The sequence below is a fragment of the Gracilinanus agilis genome, chromosome 3 (genome assembly GCF_016433145.1).
Source record: "Gracilinanus agilis isolate LMUSP501 chromosome 3, AgileGrace, whole genome shotgun sequence".
Classification (NCBI taxonomy): domain Eukaryota; kingdom Metazoa; phylum Chordata; class Mammalia; order Didelphimorphia; family Didelphidae; genus Gracilinanus; species Gracilinanus agilis.
Window position 1 is genome coordinate 383,589,099 of NC_058132.1, and position 21,497 is coordinate 383,610,595.

The window sequence follows — 21,497 nt, forward strand, 5'->3', positions numbered from 1 at the left end:
CCCACATGTCCATAGGAAAAAAAAAAAATATATATATATATATATATATATATATATATATATGTATATATATATATATATATATATATATATATACACACACTTTTAGATGGCATCTCCCAAATTCCAATTTTACAATAATTTCCTGTAGTATGATGTCTAGGATTTCATTTTTTTGGTCATAACTTTTGGGTAGTCCAATAATTCCTAAATGATCTCTCCTAGATCTATTTTCTAGGTCTATTTTTTTCTCATTGAGGTATCTCATATATATTTTTTTTATTCTTTTGATTTTATTTTATTAGTTCTTAGTATCTTCTGAAGTCATTAACTTCTAATTGCCTGATGCTAGTTTTTAAAGATTGAATTTCTTCCATGACCTTTTATTTCTCCCTTTCCTTTTGATTCCTTTTTCTCTTCTGATTTTTTTGCCTCATCTTCCAGTGGATTAATTATGGCTTTCAATGCCTGTGCCTCTGTTTCAAGATGACCTATTTTGCTTTTTAGGCTACTATTTTCCTTTTGTCATTTTCTTCAACCTGTCTCATTTGATTTTTAAACCCCTTTTTTAATTCCTCCAGAGTCTCTATCCAATTCCTTGCATTGTTTTTTGAGACTTTGCTTGATGTTCCCTGGATCTTATCCTCTTCCATTAGTTCTATTCTTTGTTCCTTCCCTTCTCAGAAGTTTTCAATTTTTACTTTCTTTTTTCTCTACCCATTTTATTTACTTTTTAAAATTTATTTATTTATTCTGCCCTATTTAATATTCCTACTATACACTTGCCCTTCTGTTGATTTACTGACACAGAGCTTTTGAGCTGCTATGCCTTGAGGCTGAATCTTCTCTTTTCTGAGTCCTCTGCTGGTATACTGGTTTCAACTGTTTGAACTATCCTTCTGAGCTAGCCTGCCCTGGAGCAAATTATTCTCTGTCACCAGTGGGACTGAGGGTGTCTAGCCAGGTGCCCCCCCCACCTGCCATTGTCAGAACCCTAGACCTCATGAGATGGTTCAGAGCCTTGTGGCTGCAGTCTCCTCCTGGGGCACACAGAGAGAGCTTAATCTTATTGCTGGTCTCAGGAAAGTGGGTGGGGATTGGTGTTCAACCAGTCCATCTCTCCCATATCCCATGAAAATAAACTCTCTGTGCCTATCTTTCAGGTTGTAGTCTACAGGCATTAAATGACTTCTTTTTCTTGTTGGACTTGGATTTCTGTTTTATTTTTTAAGTGTACTCTTATCATTGGCATGAAAGGATTGTTAGAGAGAATTTCAGTTTTGGGGGTTCTTAAGCCACCATCTTATCTCTCTCTGGATGAATATTTATAAAAATATGAATTTTCTACATTAACAAAAGGGAAAATAGAATACTAATCCAATCTCAGAGAAAGAAATTGAACAAACCATCAATGAACTCTGAGTTATAAGATTAATTTGGAAGCCAAATAGGCACCACAGTAACTATAAACATGTTTAATAATTTTGCCTTAGACTTAATTTAGTAGCCCTCAAATTGTTTTCAAAGGTAATGTTTACTTTTTTCAAAATTCTAAAATAAAAAAAATAGTATTTCTATAAAGTAGTGTATAGGCTTCTTTAAGTATAATACAACTTATTCCAGTTTATATGACTGGATATTAGATTATCAGTATAATTTTCCATCAGTTCAAATTTTGATTTAGGATAACAAGAAGGGCATGGTTTTTACTCTTCTTATACATTTATAATTGAGTGGAAAACATTGGCTGCCTGATATCCCCTTGCAAAGTAGTTCAGAATAAATTTTGTTTTCTCATTTATTTATATAATAGGTCAGTATTTGGAGAAATTGGATCACATTTTTAACATTTTGAGTTAAAAAAATCACCACAAAAATGAAATGTTTTTCCTGGAAATTTAAGTTTGTAATTGCTTTTAGGCCTGATGTCAGTTTTTTTGACAATGGGTAGGGAAAGTTATGAAAGAGTGACAATTAGCTAAAGTATTTTGTTAATGTGCTTACTGTTGAAGTAAAAATACCCAAAAATGGTTTTAAAATAAGCCAAAAATATCAAGTATGAAAGTGATTAGTGGAAACTGTGAAGAGACTTTCATCTAGCATGTAATGGCTTGTGTTTCTGGTACTGAGTTTCACATCTGTGTTCTATATCTACTCTCATAAACTTCCTTTGCTAACCTCTCTACATTACAGTTTATTAAGGAAATTTATTCACTAAGGATTTAAGTAAGATTTCATTAGGGAAAACAGAGAACTCTGAATGCAGCAGGGAAAATTTGACTCTTGTCCATGTACCAGTGAAAATAAGAGTGCTACAAAGATGAGGAAGGGGGAGAAAAGGAAAGTGGAAAAGCTAGAACTCTATAGGTTTGATGTTTCATCTTTAAAAGGATGGAACTGGATGCTCTCAGGAGGAAGAAGCTGCCTGACCATCAAAGAATAATATACTGAAGATGCAGAAGCTAGAATATAGAGAATATTTAGGAAGGATTAAAGGAAGAATAGGAATGATGGTAATTTATTTTATGAAAGAGAATGACAAGTCTTTATTGATCTTATACTAACAATAGATTCCTTGTCTTCTCAGACTTTTTATTAATGATATTATGGAGAATATCTCAAGAAATATTGAAATGGATAACAATTTGCTTCTGTTGAGGTGTCCAGAAGTATTGTAAAAAATTAAAAAAAACCCAGACCAAGAGCATAGAGTCTTCAAAAATCCTTTTTAAAAATTTATATTTACAGATAACAAAAGATGTAACCTAAAGCATATGTTTTAGAATATGAAGTAAGTAGTATCTGAAAATTATATTTGGATACATGAACCACAGTTTAAAATATTCAGTGAAAGATTCTTGTATAGAAATGAAGAATTACTAACCAACAAGCATGATTTTATGATCTTACAAATCTGATAAAAATATTTAAATTTAAATATATGGTAAATGAAAAAGGTTGCTAATGTATAATTAACAAATTCAGTAACACAAAGAGTAGCTAAGCAGAATGGAGAACTCTAGTCATCAGACCCAACAGTTCAAGGGAGAACAATTCCATGAAAAGATTAAACTAATTATTTAATTAAAGCATTAAAACACATGACTTCAAAAGTCTATGTTCGAATGCTAAGAGGTAGAAGTCCTAATAAATTGAGGATAATTTGACTCATAGTATCACTGAGATTTGATGAAATAAAATGCATAACTATAAAATGGCTTTGGATAGTTATATCTTATTTAAAATATGAGAAATGTTAAAAGGAGGGTTGTGTGGTATCATTATGTTAAGAAGGTATAGGCATATCAGGGATATCAGATATAGGAGTTAGAAAGCACGATAGAGAGTATTTGGGTGGAGAGTCATGGAAGTGAAGCAGTTGAAATCAAGGTCAGTGTTGTCTGGGAAGAATTCAGTCTTTGACTTTCTCTATGTTGAAACTTGAACTTTATTGTTCAAGCAGAGGTCTGGGGTAATGTATCTTGCAGACTTCTCTCCTTAAGGGAGTAAGTGTGCTATTATGAAAGTTTTGGCCAGATCATGTGGGTGTAGCTGTGTGGGGAGGGATAAACTGGGTAGTCGTGATTAGTCTGATTCCACATTAGGCATTTCCCCTTAAGGCCTATGTCAGCATCTGGTGGCTAAGGTGCTGTACATGCCAATGTGTTATTTCATAATCCTCCTCTATTTCCTTCATAAAAGGGATATTGAACCACAATACAAATGATATTTTAATTATCTAAAGATTATAAATGGGCTGTTAGTTTCCTCTCTTAGGCATGGGCAAAGTGGTGGCTTCTTCTAGAAAGCTCCTGAGCACTGTGGTCTCTACAGCCCTCAGGCATTTGTTGCTCTAATGGACCTACCCTTCCTCCTCTGAGGGAAATTTTAAAAAAAGGCATAATTATCATTGAACTTTGCTACAGAGCATTAGGACAAGAAGGAGACGTAGATAGGCTGTTTGGAGATCACAAACCTAGTATGTAGTCATAATATAGTAATATTGTAATATTTCACTTATTCTGACATCTTCTGAAGCTTTCTGTCTCTGCCAAAAACAGAAAATCTAATGACTTCTTGCCTTGCTATAGTAACCATTTCATCCTTCAAAAGACTGAGAAACGAATAAGGGAAAATTTTATTCTGAATCTGATACATGTTAATAGAGAAGAACTGGAAGGTGAATATGATGTAAACTTTGAGAGAAGAGACCACTCTCTCTTATCGATTGTGTTAGAGAAAAGAAAATAAAAACTTGCTGAATATGCCCCTGATACTTTGGAAAGCCATCAACACAAGAAAAATAAAGGGGATGAAGAGAACTTATTACCAAGACTACAAAACATAACTAGAAGGGCAATCAATAGAATGCAATCTTTAATACATAGATGTACACATATATACTCACAAGGACATCATATACATAATTATATAACCAAATGCATGCCATATGCTTCGTTTCCATCTGAATAATGTTCCTTTTTATTTCTTCAGAGACTGCATTATTTCCTGACTCACAACAAAACCATAATACAATATTAGTATTCTAAAGGTAGCTTTGTGTTTCTGGGAGAAAGCCAGGGTCATTAGAGGAATTTTGAAATTTCCCAAATATAATCTATTGACTTTTCTTCTCCCTGCTTAATTCTGGGCCCCATTCATTTTTCTTGCTTTCATATATGTCTTTAAATGAACAAATATGAATAGAAAACTGAGTGTTATTTTATATAAGGAAAAATTACTTTGGTGCAGAATAAATCAGGAAACAAGCATGTAATACTTTGGGAGGTTTCAAACCTTCCTTAATATTCCCAATTCTAAGAAAAGGCCCATTTTTATATATGAAAATTATGTTATTTTATGATTAGATATCACTTAAAAACAAGTCATCCAAAATTAAAAATAAATATGATTCACATGAATTTGCAGGAAAGAAGTGACTGAAAAATATTTGGAATAAAGGAGGTTTTCAGACTAATGATTTGAAAGGTGATTGGTTTTGTGGCAAGAGTGAATGGTGAATATTGAAAAAAATGTACTTATTAATAATATTAGACAAAGACTAGAAGACACCTAGATTATATGCTGATCATCATGGGTAATAGTTACACAGGATGTCCAGCAATGGATGTATTGTGAACTGCATCCTGGTAGAAACATTTATATAAAGGAGATTTCATTTGAGTTGAATAGTGATAAAAGCAAAATTAAGTCCTGAACTTCAGCTTTTGTGCTTAGCTCCATAACAAAAAAGGTCAAGTATGTTTTCTTCATCCTCAATATGATCAGATCTACCAACAGATAGTACAAAGAATTTTCAGTGAGTTGGGGAATAAAACAGTACTTGATTTAATCATTTTGGCAGAGAAATTTAACCCAGGAAGAGGGTGTTTATTCTTTTTCATTTTATCTGCTAATCATTTTCTATAAACTGTCTTCCTCTTCAAAGGGGTCTTACTGATGTTTGTGATTACCATATAATCCTGTATAAAATCTGTCTCTGATGAGACAACATAAACACTATCATTTAGAATTTTATGTTTGTGCAAAGCTACTTGGCAATCATATGTTAATTAGGGAATAATATAGTAGATATAGAGGAAGATGAGGCTGGTATATACATATATTACAGAGCTTTAGAAGAGGTAGATTATTCTCTATCAAGCTGCCTCCAAAATATAGGTTTCTTTATATATGTATATCCCCAGAAAAAATCCAATATTTCAAAGTCCACTAGGTTTTCCTATTAGGATTTCTTTTTTTTAACACTGAAATCCAAGAGAGAAATGTCATTTTATTTGACCAAATTATTAGATCTTAGACTAAAACCTGTAGTAAATGGAATGAGCAAGTAAAACAATTTATTTTCTTATAGAAAATGTCAACAAATATGTCCCATAATAGAGATTTAAAAACTCAAATAGGGATTTGGAGAAATTATATATTAAGTTAGACCATTCTTTTTAAGGCCCTGTCACACATTTTTTATGCATGGATTGATGGCAAAGAAGACTTTCTGGCCATAATATTGTCATATTTGTCTTTGGCAAACAATTTCAGTGTTTAAGATAACATTTTGGGGTCTCGAATTATTTTGAATTTACATAATATGTGAATGTATACATTCAAAGATGTGGCAAATTTTGCCTACAAATCTTCTAAGGTTTTCAGTAGGAAAAAAATGTCTTTCGCTATTGTCTAAGTAGTTTCCTTTCACACAAAGACACACAGAGCTGGTAAACAAGTCTCTGATATTGACAAAATATGACACTATTTCATATTTTGCACAAAAAATCTAAATATTCAGATATTTTACGAGGTTATAGAGTAATATACTGTAGGTTACATTCTTCATGCATGTGGGTAGTCTGGAACAAGCTGCTAGCTCCTGAGCATCTAAATTTGTGACAATTTGTGAATGAATCACTGAACCCTCCTTGAAATTTGGCAATTGGATAAGCTCTTGTGCATCTGGTATTGTATGCAATCTGCATATTGAGGAAGTGAAGTACTTTGCAATTTCTGAAGCCTGTCTCATTATGGAGTGATGAGCTCATAGTCTTCTGCTTTCCATCTATAATACTAATTTCATGACATTCTAAGTTAAAACATATGGTTTCGTGTACCTAACTAATGGATAATGATGAGGAATAGTGGACCAACCCATTCTTAGTGAAAGGAAGCTTAGGATGCTAAATCAAGGGCAACTGGACATTTTTAAGATTTGAAGACTTGCTGATATTTTCCCCTTCTCTTTCTCACATTCTAAGAAATAAAGTTATATAAGAACTAATTTTAAAAATGCTCAAGGACTAAAAACTTCTCACAAGTAGTTTCTAGCATTTACACTACCTACATCTTTTAATTTTAGTATTCATAAAGTACTTGTAAACACTGAGTTTTTTTGGCAAACATATGCCAAATGCCTCTGCTTGTGAAATTTTTCAGCATCTATACTTTATCAAGTCTTGATGTAGATGTATTTCATAATTGTTCAGAATACACTAAAAATAAATGAATAAGTGGGTGTGTTCAGTTGTTAATTCATTGGACATAGATAGCAAGTTAGAGCCAAGCAAAATATTATTCAGACATATGTAACACAGGCCGAATATTTATTACATACACATACAATAAGTAAAGAAAAATGGTTACTCAGAACATGTTCTTTAATATGTTATCTGTCTATATCCTGAAATTTCAGATATCTTCCCTGAACAATAAATTTGCAAAACAAAACAAAACAAAAAACAAACAAAAACCAGTGATTGGTATCACAGATTTTGTCTCCCATTTCTCAATCTCCTACAGGTTTTCTTCCATTTCAGCAAATGTAAACAAGAAATTTAATTGACTATTTGAACTGGATCATCAAGAGAAATTCTGAGAGTATTTGAGAAGCATTATGGTTCCATAGAAAGAGTTCTTGACTTAGAGCCAAGAAGATTTGGGTTCAAATTTTACCTCTGAAGCAAACTAGTTTTTTGTTTTGTTTTGTTTTGTTTGTTTTTAATCCGAGGCTAGTCAATTAACCTCTCTGAGCACCAGTTCTCTCAACTGTAAAATAATGTGATTAGAAAAGATGGCTTTAAAGGACCTTTCCAGATCTAAATGAATTCTCTTCCCTGGTTTTTATGTATTTAGGCAAAACTTAAAGACATACAAACAGATTGTAAAACCACTTTGTCATAGAATGGGAAAGAAATAAACTGTAACTTTAGACAAAATACTTTACTTTTTTTAAACTACAGTTTACTTAAGGAATAAAATGAAACAGTTTGACCTGATAATAATTAAGGTCCCTTTGATTTCTAAATTCTAAAATTTTATTTGAGAGGAAATTGCTGTCTTCTGAAAGATAAATGAAATCCTAAATAAGAAGAAATGATTAAGGTTCATTTAGACAATGTCTACTTTGGGTCTGTCTAATTATTTATTAAATACCAAAGGTGGAGAAAATCTTACAATTTTTTTTTGTATATTGTTAGTTTAAATCAAGCTTTGTTTTATCCCTCTCTCCAACAGAGCTGATTTGTTTCACTACTGCTATTAATATTTCCACAAAAATAAGATCTTCAAATTTGAAAAATACAAAATTGGTTTTGACTTTGACAGTTACTTAGCCCTTACCACTCTTCTCCTTTAGAACCAATACTTAATATCCATTCTTAGACAGAAGGTAAAAGATTTTTTTAAAAGCATCAAAAATGATAAGCATAAATAATTCATTGAAATATATTCTAATACTTTTTTTTTTAAAAAAAGAATCTAGGATTACAGAAGTTAGTGGTTATTCAGAAATAACTTTACTGGGAGGTTGAAGACAGATAAAAATAAATTCTTGGCTTTGAGGGGAGATCAAAACTAATAAAAAAATATCATTTACAGTGAAAAGGTGAGTTCTTTAATTTGATATGTAGCCTCAACTTCTTCCTACCTTTTCAACAAAGAATGAATGAGTGATGTTTTCATGAGAGAAGAGTAGTACTCTGTCCTTTGACAAATATTTCTGAGTTTTCAATTAAAAATGTAAACTTGAATTAATCTTTTAGAGATATTTAGTTATCTTCATTTAAGTATGCAATGAGTCAGCATGAAAAATTGAGATTGATGGAGCAATAGGTAGAAGATTAGAAGTATGGCATGTTCTTAAATTATAAAATGTAAAAAGTAAATTGAAAAGGCCTATAAATTAATATATATGTATATGTATATGTCTATACATATACATATATATTAATTTATTTTTCTTTATGTCATTCATGATTCAGAAGAAAAAAGAACATAATTTGTCTCGTTTGTCCCAATTTCTAGGAAAATAATAATGGCCAACACTTATTTGTCACTTGGGAGCTTTACAGAGTTCTATAATAATCATATTTGGTCTTTATATAAATCATATAAGGTAGATACTACAAATACTATTGTCCCCATTTCAGAAGTAAAGAAATTGAAGCTACAAGAAGTTAAGTGATTTGAATATAATTACAAAGTTAATAAGTCAAGATTTGAATTCAATTTTCCCCTGAATTTAACTGCTATATTCTTTCCACTATATATGCTGACAACTTATTGTGCAATAGAAATATTTAAAATTGGGATGAAGTTAGTGAAAACAAAAATAGAATCATTGTTCTTCTTTTGGGTTCTAATCAAACTCTTCTTGCTACCAAAGAAAAATGTATTTTCATTTGGTCAAGGATAAAATGAACATATTTTCAGGTTGCTTTCCTGAAATTTTTCATGTCTCCATTTAATCAATATGGTATTTTGAGGAACTGTAATAGTAGGGGAAAGTTTATTTTCATTTTTTTCCCTCCTTGAATGGAACTTGATTCAGTATGTTGTAACAGCTTTGGAAAGCCAATATCATTGACAATGGGTTTGAACTACAAATCAGGAGGTATAATTTAATGTTCTTTATGAATATTGGAGAGCACAAATAGATGGTGTGGTAAAATATCTTATATAATAAAAGATGATTTTTCTATTTTTTGTCAAAATTCTCTTCTAAGATCTCTGATTTCCAATTTATTTTGGGGTAATTTAAAGAAACTTTCCTTTGACTATAATAGCGACAATTTTAAGTCCAAAAGGGTATACATAGTCCTGATTTGTTATTTTTAAAACAAGTATACTAAATAAGAAAAAATTTGTTTTTTATAATTTCTATAATTAATTTTGCATAAACAAGAGGCAAATTGATTTTTAATATTATAAAACAACATCTAACTATAATATACTCAGATTAAATTAAAAACGCTCAAGAAAATATTTTGTTCACATAATTAAATGGAAATAAATTATTATGTGCTTATTTTGAAAAAAAGCAGTGAGGGTGTGTGGGTGTGTTATAGGAAAGACAATCTTTCCTGGAGCTTTTATGTACATTGGATTTTTTTTTAAGATTTTCTGCTTGGGGGAAACAAAACTGCCCACAGATACTGATAAATTGACTACCATAGGTTAGAAAAAACTCATATTTCCAAAAGCAAAACCGAAAAGTGCATTTCTCAAAAGAAGGGTTACCTAACACAGATCCTTTGAAGATATGAATTCTATGAAATCACAAGTCATTCAAAAGTTGAATGAAATCATCTGTACATAATAGATTTAGGTAAAGGCTATAATGACACTTGTAAAAATGGTGCTTACTTCTTAGTTTCTACTCTAATGTACATATTCTTCCCCTATTCACCAAGGATATAACCTTTAGAAAGCAAGAAATTAAGTGAGAAAAGAAAGGAAATTAAAAACAAAGGAAGGAAGGGAGGAAGGAAAGAAGGAAAGAAGGAAGGAGACTGTAGTTGTATAGCTTAAAGGTAATTAAAACAATTTGGAAACGAAATGAAAGTGAATTAAACACACACCCTTTGAGTTGGCTTCCATCATTATATATATATATGTGTGTGTGTGTGTGTGTGTGTGTGTGTGTGTGTGTGTGTGTGTGTGTGTATTCATGTTCATACACAGACTTACACAAAGACATCTTATATTCATATATGCAAACATTTCTGTATATATGGGCATATGATTATACATTTATACATGTATATATCAAATATATACAATTATATAGTGGTATACTTTACTTTTACTTTTCTGTTTCATTAGCACTTTGAAAACATTTTATTGATGTAATTAAGTCAGTCTTTTGTACACAGAATTTCCCCACTATCCTGCTTCTTGTATCCAATATAAAGATCACCATTTTCAAAGATACTTCTGACAGTCTTTTATTGCTGTTGCTATTGTTTAAAAATTTTAAGATCTGATACCCCCCCCCTTAGTGAAAACTAGGCAGAAAAATGGAAAGAGCCCTTGAGCAAGCAAAATTACGCTATACTTGTATATTAACTTGAGAATTTGCAGTTCAATTTTTTTTGTCATGACAACTTTTTTGATCTCACTTAAGCTTTTCTTGGCAAAGATACTGGAGTAGTTTGCCATTTCATCCTGCAGCTGATTTTACAGATGAAGAGCTCAGGCAGAGTTAAGTTACTTACCCAGGGTCACACAACTAGTAAGTGACGGGAGCCAGAGTTTTCCTGAGTCGAAGTCCAACATTCTATCCACTGTGCCACATTAGTGCCCAACATTTAGAAATCCAAGATCAATTTGAAACTTTACCAATATCTTTAAATTGCAAAATCATACACTCCTATATATTCCTCTATAGAATCTTTTCATACATCTTCTATAGAATATTCAGAGAAGACATGAACCTCTAGTGAGAGGGCTTACTGAACTTTTTCTAGAACTGCTCACCCATCTTTGTTATCCATCTGTCACCCAACTCTTACTTGTGGCTACAAGAAGAATGTGAGGAAGCCAAATCATTTTGAAAGTAGCAGATGGGCTTTACAATTCTTCATGATCTAGAATGATATCTATGTCAAGCATGTAAAAATTTCTCTTAGTTGAATCAATAGACATGAAAAATCCATTCTCGTGTCCATGAAGGTGGCTAACACAAGTGTTGTGGAGTGTTTAGATGAAGGCAAGGCATCAAAGACACCAAGGTCATTAACTCTATCCTGGACCATCAGCAATCATCCTGACTTTTGTCTTGACTTCTTTTTCCATTGAGCTCTATAAGTGATAGTAAGGTTCATGATTTTACACAAACTCTGCCTCACTAAAACCTAATTTACTTATACATCAAGACATCATTCCTTATGATGTCAATGGTCTTCAAAAATGAAATTGAGTGGATGCCTATCAATTTGAGAATAGCTAAACAAGTTATGGCTTATGCTGGTGATAGAATACTACTATATTGCAAGAAATGATGAACACATTCATTGAAAAAATAGATGGAAAATCTACATGAATTTATGAAGAACCAAGAGAATAATCTTTGCAATATAAATATTGTTTGAAGAATAACTTATGTATGTCTCCCTATGGAGAAAGAATTGATAAATAGAAAAAAAACATGACAGATTCATGTATGCATTTTTTTACAAGGAGGGAAGAAAAGGAGAGAGATATCTGGGAATTTCCATATTGCAAATGCATTAGTTATTTTAAAAATGAAAGATGAACAACAACTATTTTAAGTTTTATTAGGTTAAATGTTGGCATTTAGGTCTTTTCAGTCATATCTTACTCTCAATCCCCCAGTTTGAGGTTTCCTTGGCTAAGTTACTGGGATGGTTTTTCTATTTCCTACTCCAGCGCATTTTACACATGAAGAGCTAAGCAAAGAGAATTAAGTGACTTTTCTGAGGGTGTATTTGAATTCATAAATATCAATCTTCCTGATTCAGAGCATAGTGATCTATACACTGTACCACCTAGCTGCAAGGCAATTAAACATCCTTAAAATAATGGCATTATATGAAACAATCCATTATAAACACACCAAAGTACAAAAAAAAAGTCAACTCATCTCTTAATCTTCTCTTTCACCCAAGTCAATGGTGAAGAAACATGGAAGTTTTCCATTCATTTTATCAACTTTTTAAAACCTATTGTAGAGAAAGAGAAGAATCTCAAGTATTGAAGTTGCATTTATACTCTATTGCTTACATGGTCACTATTTTGCTAATAATAATATAATTGCAAGGTAAGAATGATTGTATTATAGTTATTACTTATTTGATCCAAATTAATTCCCTTTGATAATGCTTTTAGTACCTGGCAGGGAAAATTTGACTGACGTTAAGGACAACAGATGGGAGAACTCATTTACCAAATGATATGCCCACGGAAATTATGTGAATTAAAATGTGGCATTTGGTCAAAATGAATTAGTTCTCTTTAAATGAATAAAGCTATGTGCCTTTTTTTACAAGAAGGTGAGGATAATTATTTCTAATTCTTTCTCACTATGCCAAATTGAAAGATGATTTCTTTTATCTATCTTGTTATACCTAAAACTAACTACCTTCACTACTTTCAATAAAATAAATTCCTCTAGTCTCTGAAATTTAAAAGCTAATATGTCATATTATTTTATGGGTGGGGTGAGAATAAGGGTATAGTTGGGGAGTGGCATAGGCTCTTACCTCTTAATAAAAAATTGAAATCTCATCTATCAGATTTTGGAATCTAGTGACAAATTTCAAAATTCAGACTGGGGAGATAAAGATAATTGCTTCAGCTGTGTGATCTTTGGCAAATAATTTCAACTCTCAGTACCTTAGAGTATCACCCTCCCTACATGAAATAAAATTCAGCAATTCCCTGGTACTTCCTTTATTTGATTTTTAATGCCCTCCTTAGCCTCGTCCTTATTAATTTTCCAGTCTTCTTACACCATAGTCATTCATGTACTCTATAACCCAATATTTTGTGATTCCTTGTATTCTTCACACAAGATTCTCTGTCATCCTATTCTTAAATGTTTTAACAAACTGTTCCCCTACATCTAGTTTCTGATCCCTCATCTTTATTTCTTAGCTTCCTGGGCATCCTTCAAGGCTCTGTCAAAGTCCAACCTTCTGAAAGAAGGATTTCTCGGTCTTATTTAATCTTATTTTTTCCTCTCTGGGGCACTCCCTCCCACACACAAACACAACACTCAACTTATGGAGGATAAGGGAGCTTTTCTCTGAAATTCATCTGAGGGAAAATGTGAATGAAACAGCAATGAAAGCCCCAAATAGCAAGAAGGTAAAAGAAGGGAAAATAACTAGGAATATTAGAAAAAGAACAAAAATTAAAAATTTTAGAAATTTCTATTCCATAAGCAGATAATATCTATGGAAAGGATATTAAGAAAAAAGGGAGGAAAAGAAGGGTTTTACATTTTGAAAGAAAATAAACAGCTTTATTGTAATAAAGTGATATTCTCTTTATTTTCCTACTTATTACTATTACCACTACCACCACCACCACCACCACGACTACTTCTATTATGATTACTACTCCTCCTATTACTGGTACTTTTAATGTTGCTGCTATTGCTACCAATGCTGTTGATGCTACTATCATTATTACTGCTCTTACTACTATTACTATCATCAGAAAAGAACTGAGAAATAACCTTCATATCAGATGACTCTGGTAAGAAGAGCCTGATATAAGAGATAATGATAACAAACTAACAACAACAAACACAAAGACATATAAAGTGAGGCAAAATTAATAAAACAAAATAAAAAACATTATGTTAAATGACAAGAAATAAAAGTAAATAACTATAAAAAACAAAAATGGAATGCTAAATTATATTGATGAAGTTTAATCTGAAAGAAATAATATGAGGACACTGTCACCAATTTGAAGAAGTAAAAACAAGGTATTGGAATATAGCATATAAAGCATTGGCATTCTCCAATGTGTTGTTTAGGTTTATGGAATATTGCCTTTTTTCACAGATTTTAATAAGGGAAAATTTCCCAGTAACAGGTGGGAGGAACATCCAAGGATGTAAAATGAAAAGATGGCAATAAAATATATTTACATGCACATATTTATATCTGTCTCTATCTATGTATCTATCTATCTACATCTTTAACATAAGGGAAATAATTGATTTGTACCTATTAAAATGCTCATATGTGATCAGAATATTAGACAAAAAAATATCCCCAATAAGGAAAATGGAAAAAAAAAGTTTAATAGTTGAAATTATCCAGAAAGGACTAAATAAGGAACTGAATATACATATTTTTTTCAGTATGTGTATCCAAAGAAAATAAAATAAATATAATGGAAAATTCAAGACTTAGGGTAATCTAAAAGATGTAGGAGACTTCTGGGTTAAGATGGTTGCAAAGTACTTGCAGAACTTTTACTCTCCCCACCACTAACCTGTACAATACCTCCAAAGAACAAAAAGGTGAAGTTCAGATGAGCAAAGGTACTCTACAATAGGGTACAGGATTGAAGTTCCTTGGGATTTGGGCATTTCCTTCCTCTAAGGGGGTAAATTAGCTCCCACCAAACCGCAAGCTGATCAAACCCTCCCCCATGCCACCTATGTGGCAGGATTCATAGCCAGCGCCCTAGAATTAAAGCAGTGGGGAACAAACTCTAAGTTCTTTGCAGGGGATCAAGAGCACATGTGAAAACAGCTAGACCTGAAACCCTAGGAGGCTGAAGAGTGTGCACATTGGGAGTGGGGCTGGGGAAGCATGCAGCAGATTCAAAAAGTAGCCTCAGGCAAAAACTACTCCGAAGCTCCATACACAGTGTTATATTGAATCTCTGGGAGCCAGGAGTCCATACTGTTGATTGACAGGTGGATCCGTTGGATATTGTAATGTTCTCAGAGGGCTGTGAGGACAGGGGAGAGAGCAGTTGGCCCAGGTGGGGAGTTATAAAACACCCTGGCAGCCCTGGCTGAGGATTCCTTTCCTTCCCTGAAACCTGAGAACTGTGGATCCTTGTATTTTGGGGATTGAGACTTGCTGGGCTCAACCTTGCAAGATCTTCCTGTTTGTTCCTGATAATATCATCAACCTGTACCCAGACCATCATCTTCTGATTCTACTGCCCCTAGATATTAGGAAATCAATCATCTTAGTTATTTATGTTTCCCAGGGCCCAGGAGGGATCCAGGAAGTTGGCAGGAGAAGAAGAAGAGGGTAGAAAAGGGTGGATATCCCAAAGACTGGTTAGGCATATCATCTAACAAAGAAGGAGCTGAAACATCAAGCAGCAGTTTGCCTACTCTGTTTGGCTGTGGCCAGGCTGGACCAGAGAGGAGCTAACCATCATGATTCATTACTTGCCTACAGTTCTATGGGATTATCATTACCAAATTTGTTACGGTTTTCCCAACACCTCTATCCAATCCCAATACCCACCTTTGTTAAATATAGTCAAAGCCTTTTAAAGTACCTTCCTGAAGTGGTTATTCATAGCTTCTTTGGGAAGGGAGATATGCAGTCAGAGACAAATCATTACCAAGCTAATAGAGCCCATTTACACTATCAATCAACTCCAGGTGGGATGTGAAGGGATATCATCCTTTGACCTGAAGGATCCTGCCTGGGCACGGTTATAAAGGAGGGAGGTGTCATATCATCCTCTCCCTCTCCATCTATACAACATCTACATCTAGTTTTTATAACAACAGAGAGCCTTCACTCTTCACACAGACTTTGGAGGGAAGCAAGAAACATCAGAGTAATTAATGGCTAGCAAGGCTCAAGAAAAACCAACGAACAAAAGTAGCAAGAAAAATCCACTAACTCCAGATAATTTTTACACAGAAAAAATCCAGACCACAGAACAGAGAGCAGAGGAGGACAAACATGTAAACACATCCAAACCATCCAAAAAATGAAAATTGGTCACAAGCTCTTAAAGAGTTCCAATATGAGATCATAATAAAGGTAGAAGACATTTGGCAAGAAAAGTGGGAAATGGTTCAAAAAGAAAATAACAGTTTAAAATTTTTACAGTTGGAAATTGAGGTTCAGGAATCAAATGAAATGATAAGCAAATTGAAGACCAGAAATGACCAGCTGGAAGCCATGAAGAGCCAGATAGACCAGAGAGAAAAGGAAAACCAAACGATTATAGCCAGTCTTTAAAGGCTAGAATTAGGCAAGTAGAAGCCAATGATCTCACAAGACAACAAGAATTAATAAAACTAAGTCAAAAGACTGACAAAAATAGGAGGAAATATGAACTATCTCACTGAGAAGATGACAGATCAAGAGAACAGATCCAGAAGAGGCAACATGAGAATTATTGATCTTCCAGAAAAATCAGAGACAAATTGAAATATAGATATCATACTACAAGAAATTATCTAAGAAAACTGCCCTGATGTCCTTGAATAAGAGGGCAAAATAGACATTGAAAGAGCCCATAGAATACCATCTACACTAAATCCTCAAAAGACAACCCCAGGAATGTAATAACCAAATTCAAAAGGTTCCAAGTTGAGGAGAAAATATTACAAGAAGCCAGAAAGAGATAATTCAGATATCAAGGAACACCAATCAGGATTACAAAGGATCTGGTAGCCTCCACACTACAAGACCTCAAGGCTTAGAATGTGATATTCAGAAAGACAAGAGAACTGGGTTTACAACCAAGTATCACCTACCCATCAAAACCGACAATATACTTCCAGAGGAAAGTATGGACATTCAACAAAATAGAATATCTCCAAGTATTTGCACAGAAAAGACCAGGGCTAAATGGAAAGTTTGATATCTAACCACAAAAAAAAACAAGAGAAACATGAAAAAGTAAATAAGAAAGAGAGGGGAAAAAAAATTAAAAGTACTTTAAGGGCTTCAAAAAGGTCAAATTACTTATATTCCTATATGGAAAATGTTATTTGTAACTCCCAAGAATTGTATTCACTATTAAAGTAATTAGAAGAACTATACAGAGGGAAACGTTGGGGAACTAAGTGGTCTAAGATGATACACTAAGTAAAAGAAAAAATAAAGAAAAGGGGTGGGGGAATAGAAGATGGCACCAAGAGAAAATTAAAGGAATAAGAAAGATAGGATAATCTATACCACACAAAGAGGCATATATAAGAATGAGAAGAAGAGAGTGTTAATAGGTAATACTTAAATCTTACTCTCAAAAGAATGAGTTCTGAGGGGGAAGAGCAGCTAGATCCATTGGGGTAAAAAATTCTATCTTACACTACAGGGAAAAGCAGAAGGGAAAAACCAGGTGGGGGGAGTGGGACAACGACTACATAAAGGAAGAGAAAGAGAGGGGGAAGGAAATTTAATTGACTCTAAAAAAAACAAGAGGAGAACAAAAGGGGAGGGGACAGAAAGGGAAGTAAAATAAGGGTGGGAATTAGGGTAACCAATTAAAAGCAAACCATTGGTTTAAAAGGAAACAGTGAAAGGAGAAAAGACAGAATTAGGAGAGGACTTCAAAATGCTGGGGAATACCGAGGTGACAATTCATAACTCTGAATGTGAATGGGATGAACTCTCCCATAAAATGGAAGCAAATAGCAAAGTGGATTAGAAACCAAAAGCCTGCTATCTGTTGTCTACAAGAAACACACATGAGGCTGATAGACACAAACAGGGTAAAGTGGAAAGGATGGAACAAAATCCATTGGACTTCAACTGAGAAAAAGAAGGCAGGAGTTGCAATCTTGGTAAGTGATAAAGCCAAAAAAAAAAGAAAGAAAACAGAGATAGGGAAGGTAATTACATCCTGATAAAAGGCAGTATAGACAATGAGGAAATATCAGTACTTAACATGTATGCACCAAATGGTATAGCATCCAAATTTCTAAAGGAGAAACTGGCAGAGTTCAAGGAGGAAATAGATAGCAAAACTATACTAATGGGAGATCTAAATATTCCTCTATCAGATCTAGATAAATAAAACCAAAAAATAAATAAGAAAGAGATGAGAGGTGAATGAAATCCTAGAAAAATTAGGCTTAATAGATATGTGAAGAAAAATAAATAGGGACAAAAAGGAATATACTTCCTTTTCAGCAGCATATGGTACACTCTCAAAGACTGACCATGCACTGGGACATAGAAATATGGCAAACAATTGCAAAAGAGCAGAAATAATAAATCCAAACTTTTCAGATCACAATGCAATAAAATAATAATTAGTAAGGGCACATGGACAGGTAAATCAAAAACTAATTAGAAGTTGAATAATATGAGTCTCCAAAATCAGTTAATTAAATAAGAAATCATAGAAACAATTAATAATTTCATTAAAGAGAATGACAATGATGAGACATCCTACCAAAACCTGTGGGATACAGCCAAAGCAATATTTAAGGGAAAATTAATATCCTTGAATGCATGTATTAACAGATTAGGGAGGGCAGAGGTCAATGAATTGGGCATACAAATCAAAAAACCAGAAAGCAAACAAATAAAAAATCCCCAGATGAAAACTAAATTAGAGATTATAAAAATTAAAGGAGAAATTAATAAAGTCAAAAGTAAAAGAGCTATTGAATTAATAAATAAGAACAGAAGCTGATACTTAACAAAAATACAATTGACAAAGTACTGGTCAATCTAATGAAAAAAGGAAAGTAGAAAATCAAATTAACAGTATCAGAGATGAAAAGGGAGACCCTACCTCTAAGGAAGAGGAAATTAAGGCAATCATTAAAAACTTTTTGCTCAATTATATGGTAATAAATATAGCAATCTAGGTGATATGGATGAATGTTTAAAAAAATATAAATTGCCTAGATTAATAGTAGAAGAAATAGCATACTTAATCCAATATCAGAAAAAGAAATTGAACAAACCATCAAAGAACTCTCTAAGAAAAAATCTCTAGGACCAGATGGGTTCACAAGTGAATTCTAACAAATATTCAAAGAATATCTAATCCAAATACTATATAAATTATTTGACATAACAAGCAAAGAAGTAGTTCTAACAAATTCCTTTTATGACACAAATATGGTACTGATCCCAAAGCCACGTAGATCAAAAACAGAGAAAGAAAACTGTAGACTAGTCTCCTTGATGAACATTGATGCAAAAAATTTCAACAGAATACTAGCAAAATGACTCCGGCAAGTGATCATGATGGTTATTCATTATGATCAGGTGGGATTTATACCAGGAATGCAAGGATGTTTCAATGTTAGGAAATCCATTCATATAATTGACCATATCAACAAGCTAACCAACAAAAATCACATGTTTATCTCAATAGAAAAAGAAAAAGCCTTTGATAAAATTCAAAACTCACTCCCATTGAAAACATTAGAAAGTATAGGAACATAAGGGCTTTTCATAAAAATAATAAACAGTATATATTTAAAAATAGATCAGCAAGCATAATTTGCGATGAGGATAAATTAGAAGCCTTCCCAGTAAGATCAGGAGTGAAACAAGGATGCCCATTATCACGTCTACTATTTAACATAGTACTAGAAACACTAACTAGTAATTAGAGAAGAAAAAGAAATTGAAGGTATTAAAATAGGCAACGAGGAGATCAAGTTATCACTCTTTGCAGATGATATGATGGTCTACTTAAAGAATCCTAGAGAATCAACTAAAAAGCTAGTAGAAATAATCAACAACTTTAGCAAAGTTTCAGGATACAAAATAAACCCACATAAATCATCAGCATTTCTATATATTTCCAACACATATTGGCAGCAAGGGTTAAAAAGAGAAATTCCATTTAAAATTACCCTGTTCAATATAACTAGGGATCTATCTGCCCAGACCAACACAGGCATTATACCAACACAACTACAAAACACTTTCCACACAATTAAAAATAGATCTAAACAAATGGAAAAACATTAATTGTTCATGGGTAGGATGAGCTAACATAATAAAAATGACAGTCCTACCCAAATTAATTCATTTATTCAGTGCCATACATATCAAACTACCAAGCAACTTTTTACTGAAGAACAAAAAGATCAAGAATATCAAGGGAAATAGTGAAAAAAGTAAAGGATGGGGGCCTAGTAGTACCAGATTTTAAGCTGTACTATAAATCAGTGGTCATAAAAACATTATGTTACTAAGAGATAGAAGGGAGGATCAGTGGAATAGACTAGAGGTAAATGACTTCGGCAAAACAATGTATGATAAACCCAAAGACCCCAGGTTTTGGGACAAAAATCCACTATTTGACAAAAACTGTTGGGAAAATTGGAAAACAATATGGGAAAGATTAGGTTTAGATTAACATCTCATATCCTACAGCAAGAAAAATTCAGAATGGGTGAATAAATTGAATATAATGAAAAAAATTCCAAGTAAATTAGGTGAACACAGAATAGTATACCTATCAGATCTTTGGGAAAGAAAAGATTTCAACACTAAGCAAGAGTTAGAAAAAATTACAAAATGTAAAAGAAATAATTTAGATTGCATTAAATTAAAAAGGATTAAGTGCAAACAAAGCCAAATGCTAACAAAATTAAAAAGGAAGCAACACATTGGGAGAAAATCTTTATAGCAAAAATTTCTGATGAAGGTCTAGTTATTAAAATATTTAAGGAGCTAAATCAGTTGTTCAAAAAAATCAAGCCATTCCCCAATTGATAAATGGGCAAGGGGCATGAATAGGCAATTGTCAGATAAAGAAATCAAAACTATCAATAAGCACATGAAAAAGTGTTCTAAATCTCTTATAATCAGAGAAATGAAAATCAAAACAACTCTGAGGTACCACTGCAGCCTGAGCAGATTAGCTAAAATTACAGCAAAGGAAATTAATCAGTGTTGCAGGGGATATGGTAAAATTGTGACATTAATGCATTGCTGGTGGAGTTGTGAATTTGTCCAACCATTCTGGAGGGGAATTTGGAACTATGCCCAAAGGACTTTAAAAGACTGCCTACCCTTTGATCCAACCATACCTCTACTGGGTTTGTAACTCAAAGAGATAATAAGGTAAAAGACTTGTATAAAAATACTTATAGCTCTACTTTTTGTGGTGGCAAAAAATTGGAATACGAAGGGATGCCCTTTGATAGGGGAAATGCGGAAACAATTTGTGATATCTGTTGGTGATGGAACACTATTGTGCTAAAAGGAATAATCATCTGGAGGAATTCCATGTGAATTGGAATAAATGATGCAGAGTGA

At 32.9% G+C, this 21,497-nt stretch overlaps 1 pseudogene; it reads right to left on the bottom strand.

The window, feature by feature from the left end:
- LOC123241602 overlaps positions 1-13,941 on the bottom strand; it is an 81,088-nt pseudogene extending 67,147 nt beyond the window's left edge.
- Between the last annotated feature and the right edge of the window lie 7,556 nt (positions 13,942-21,497).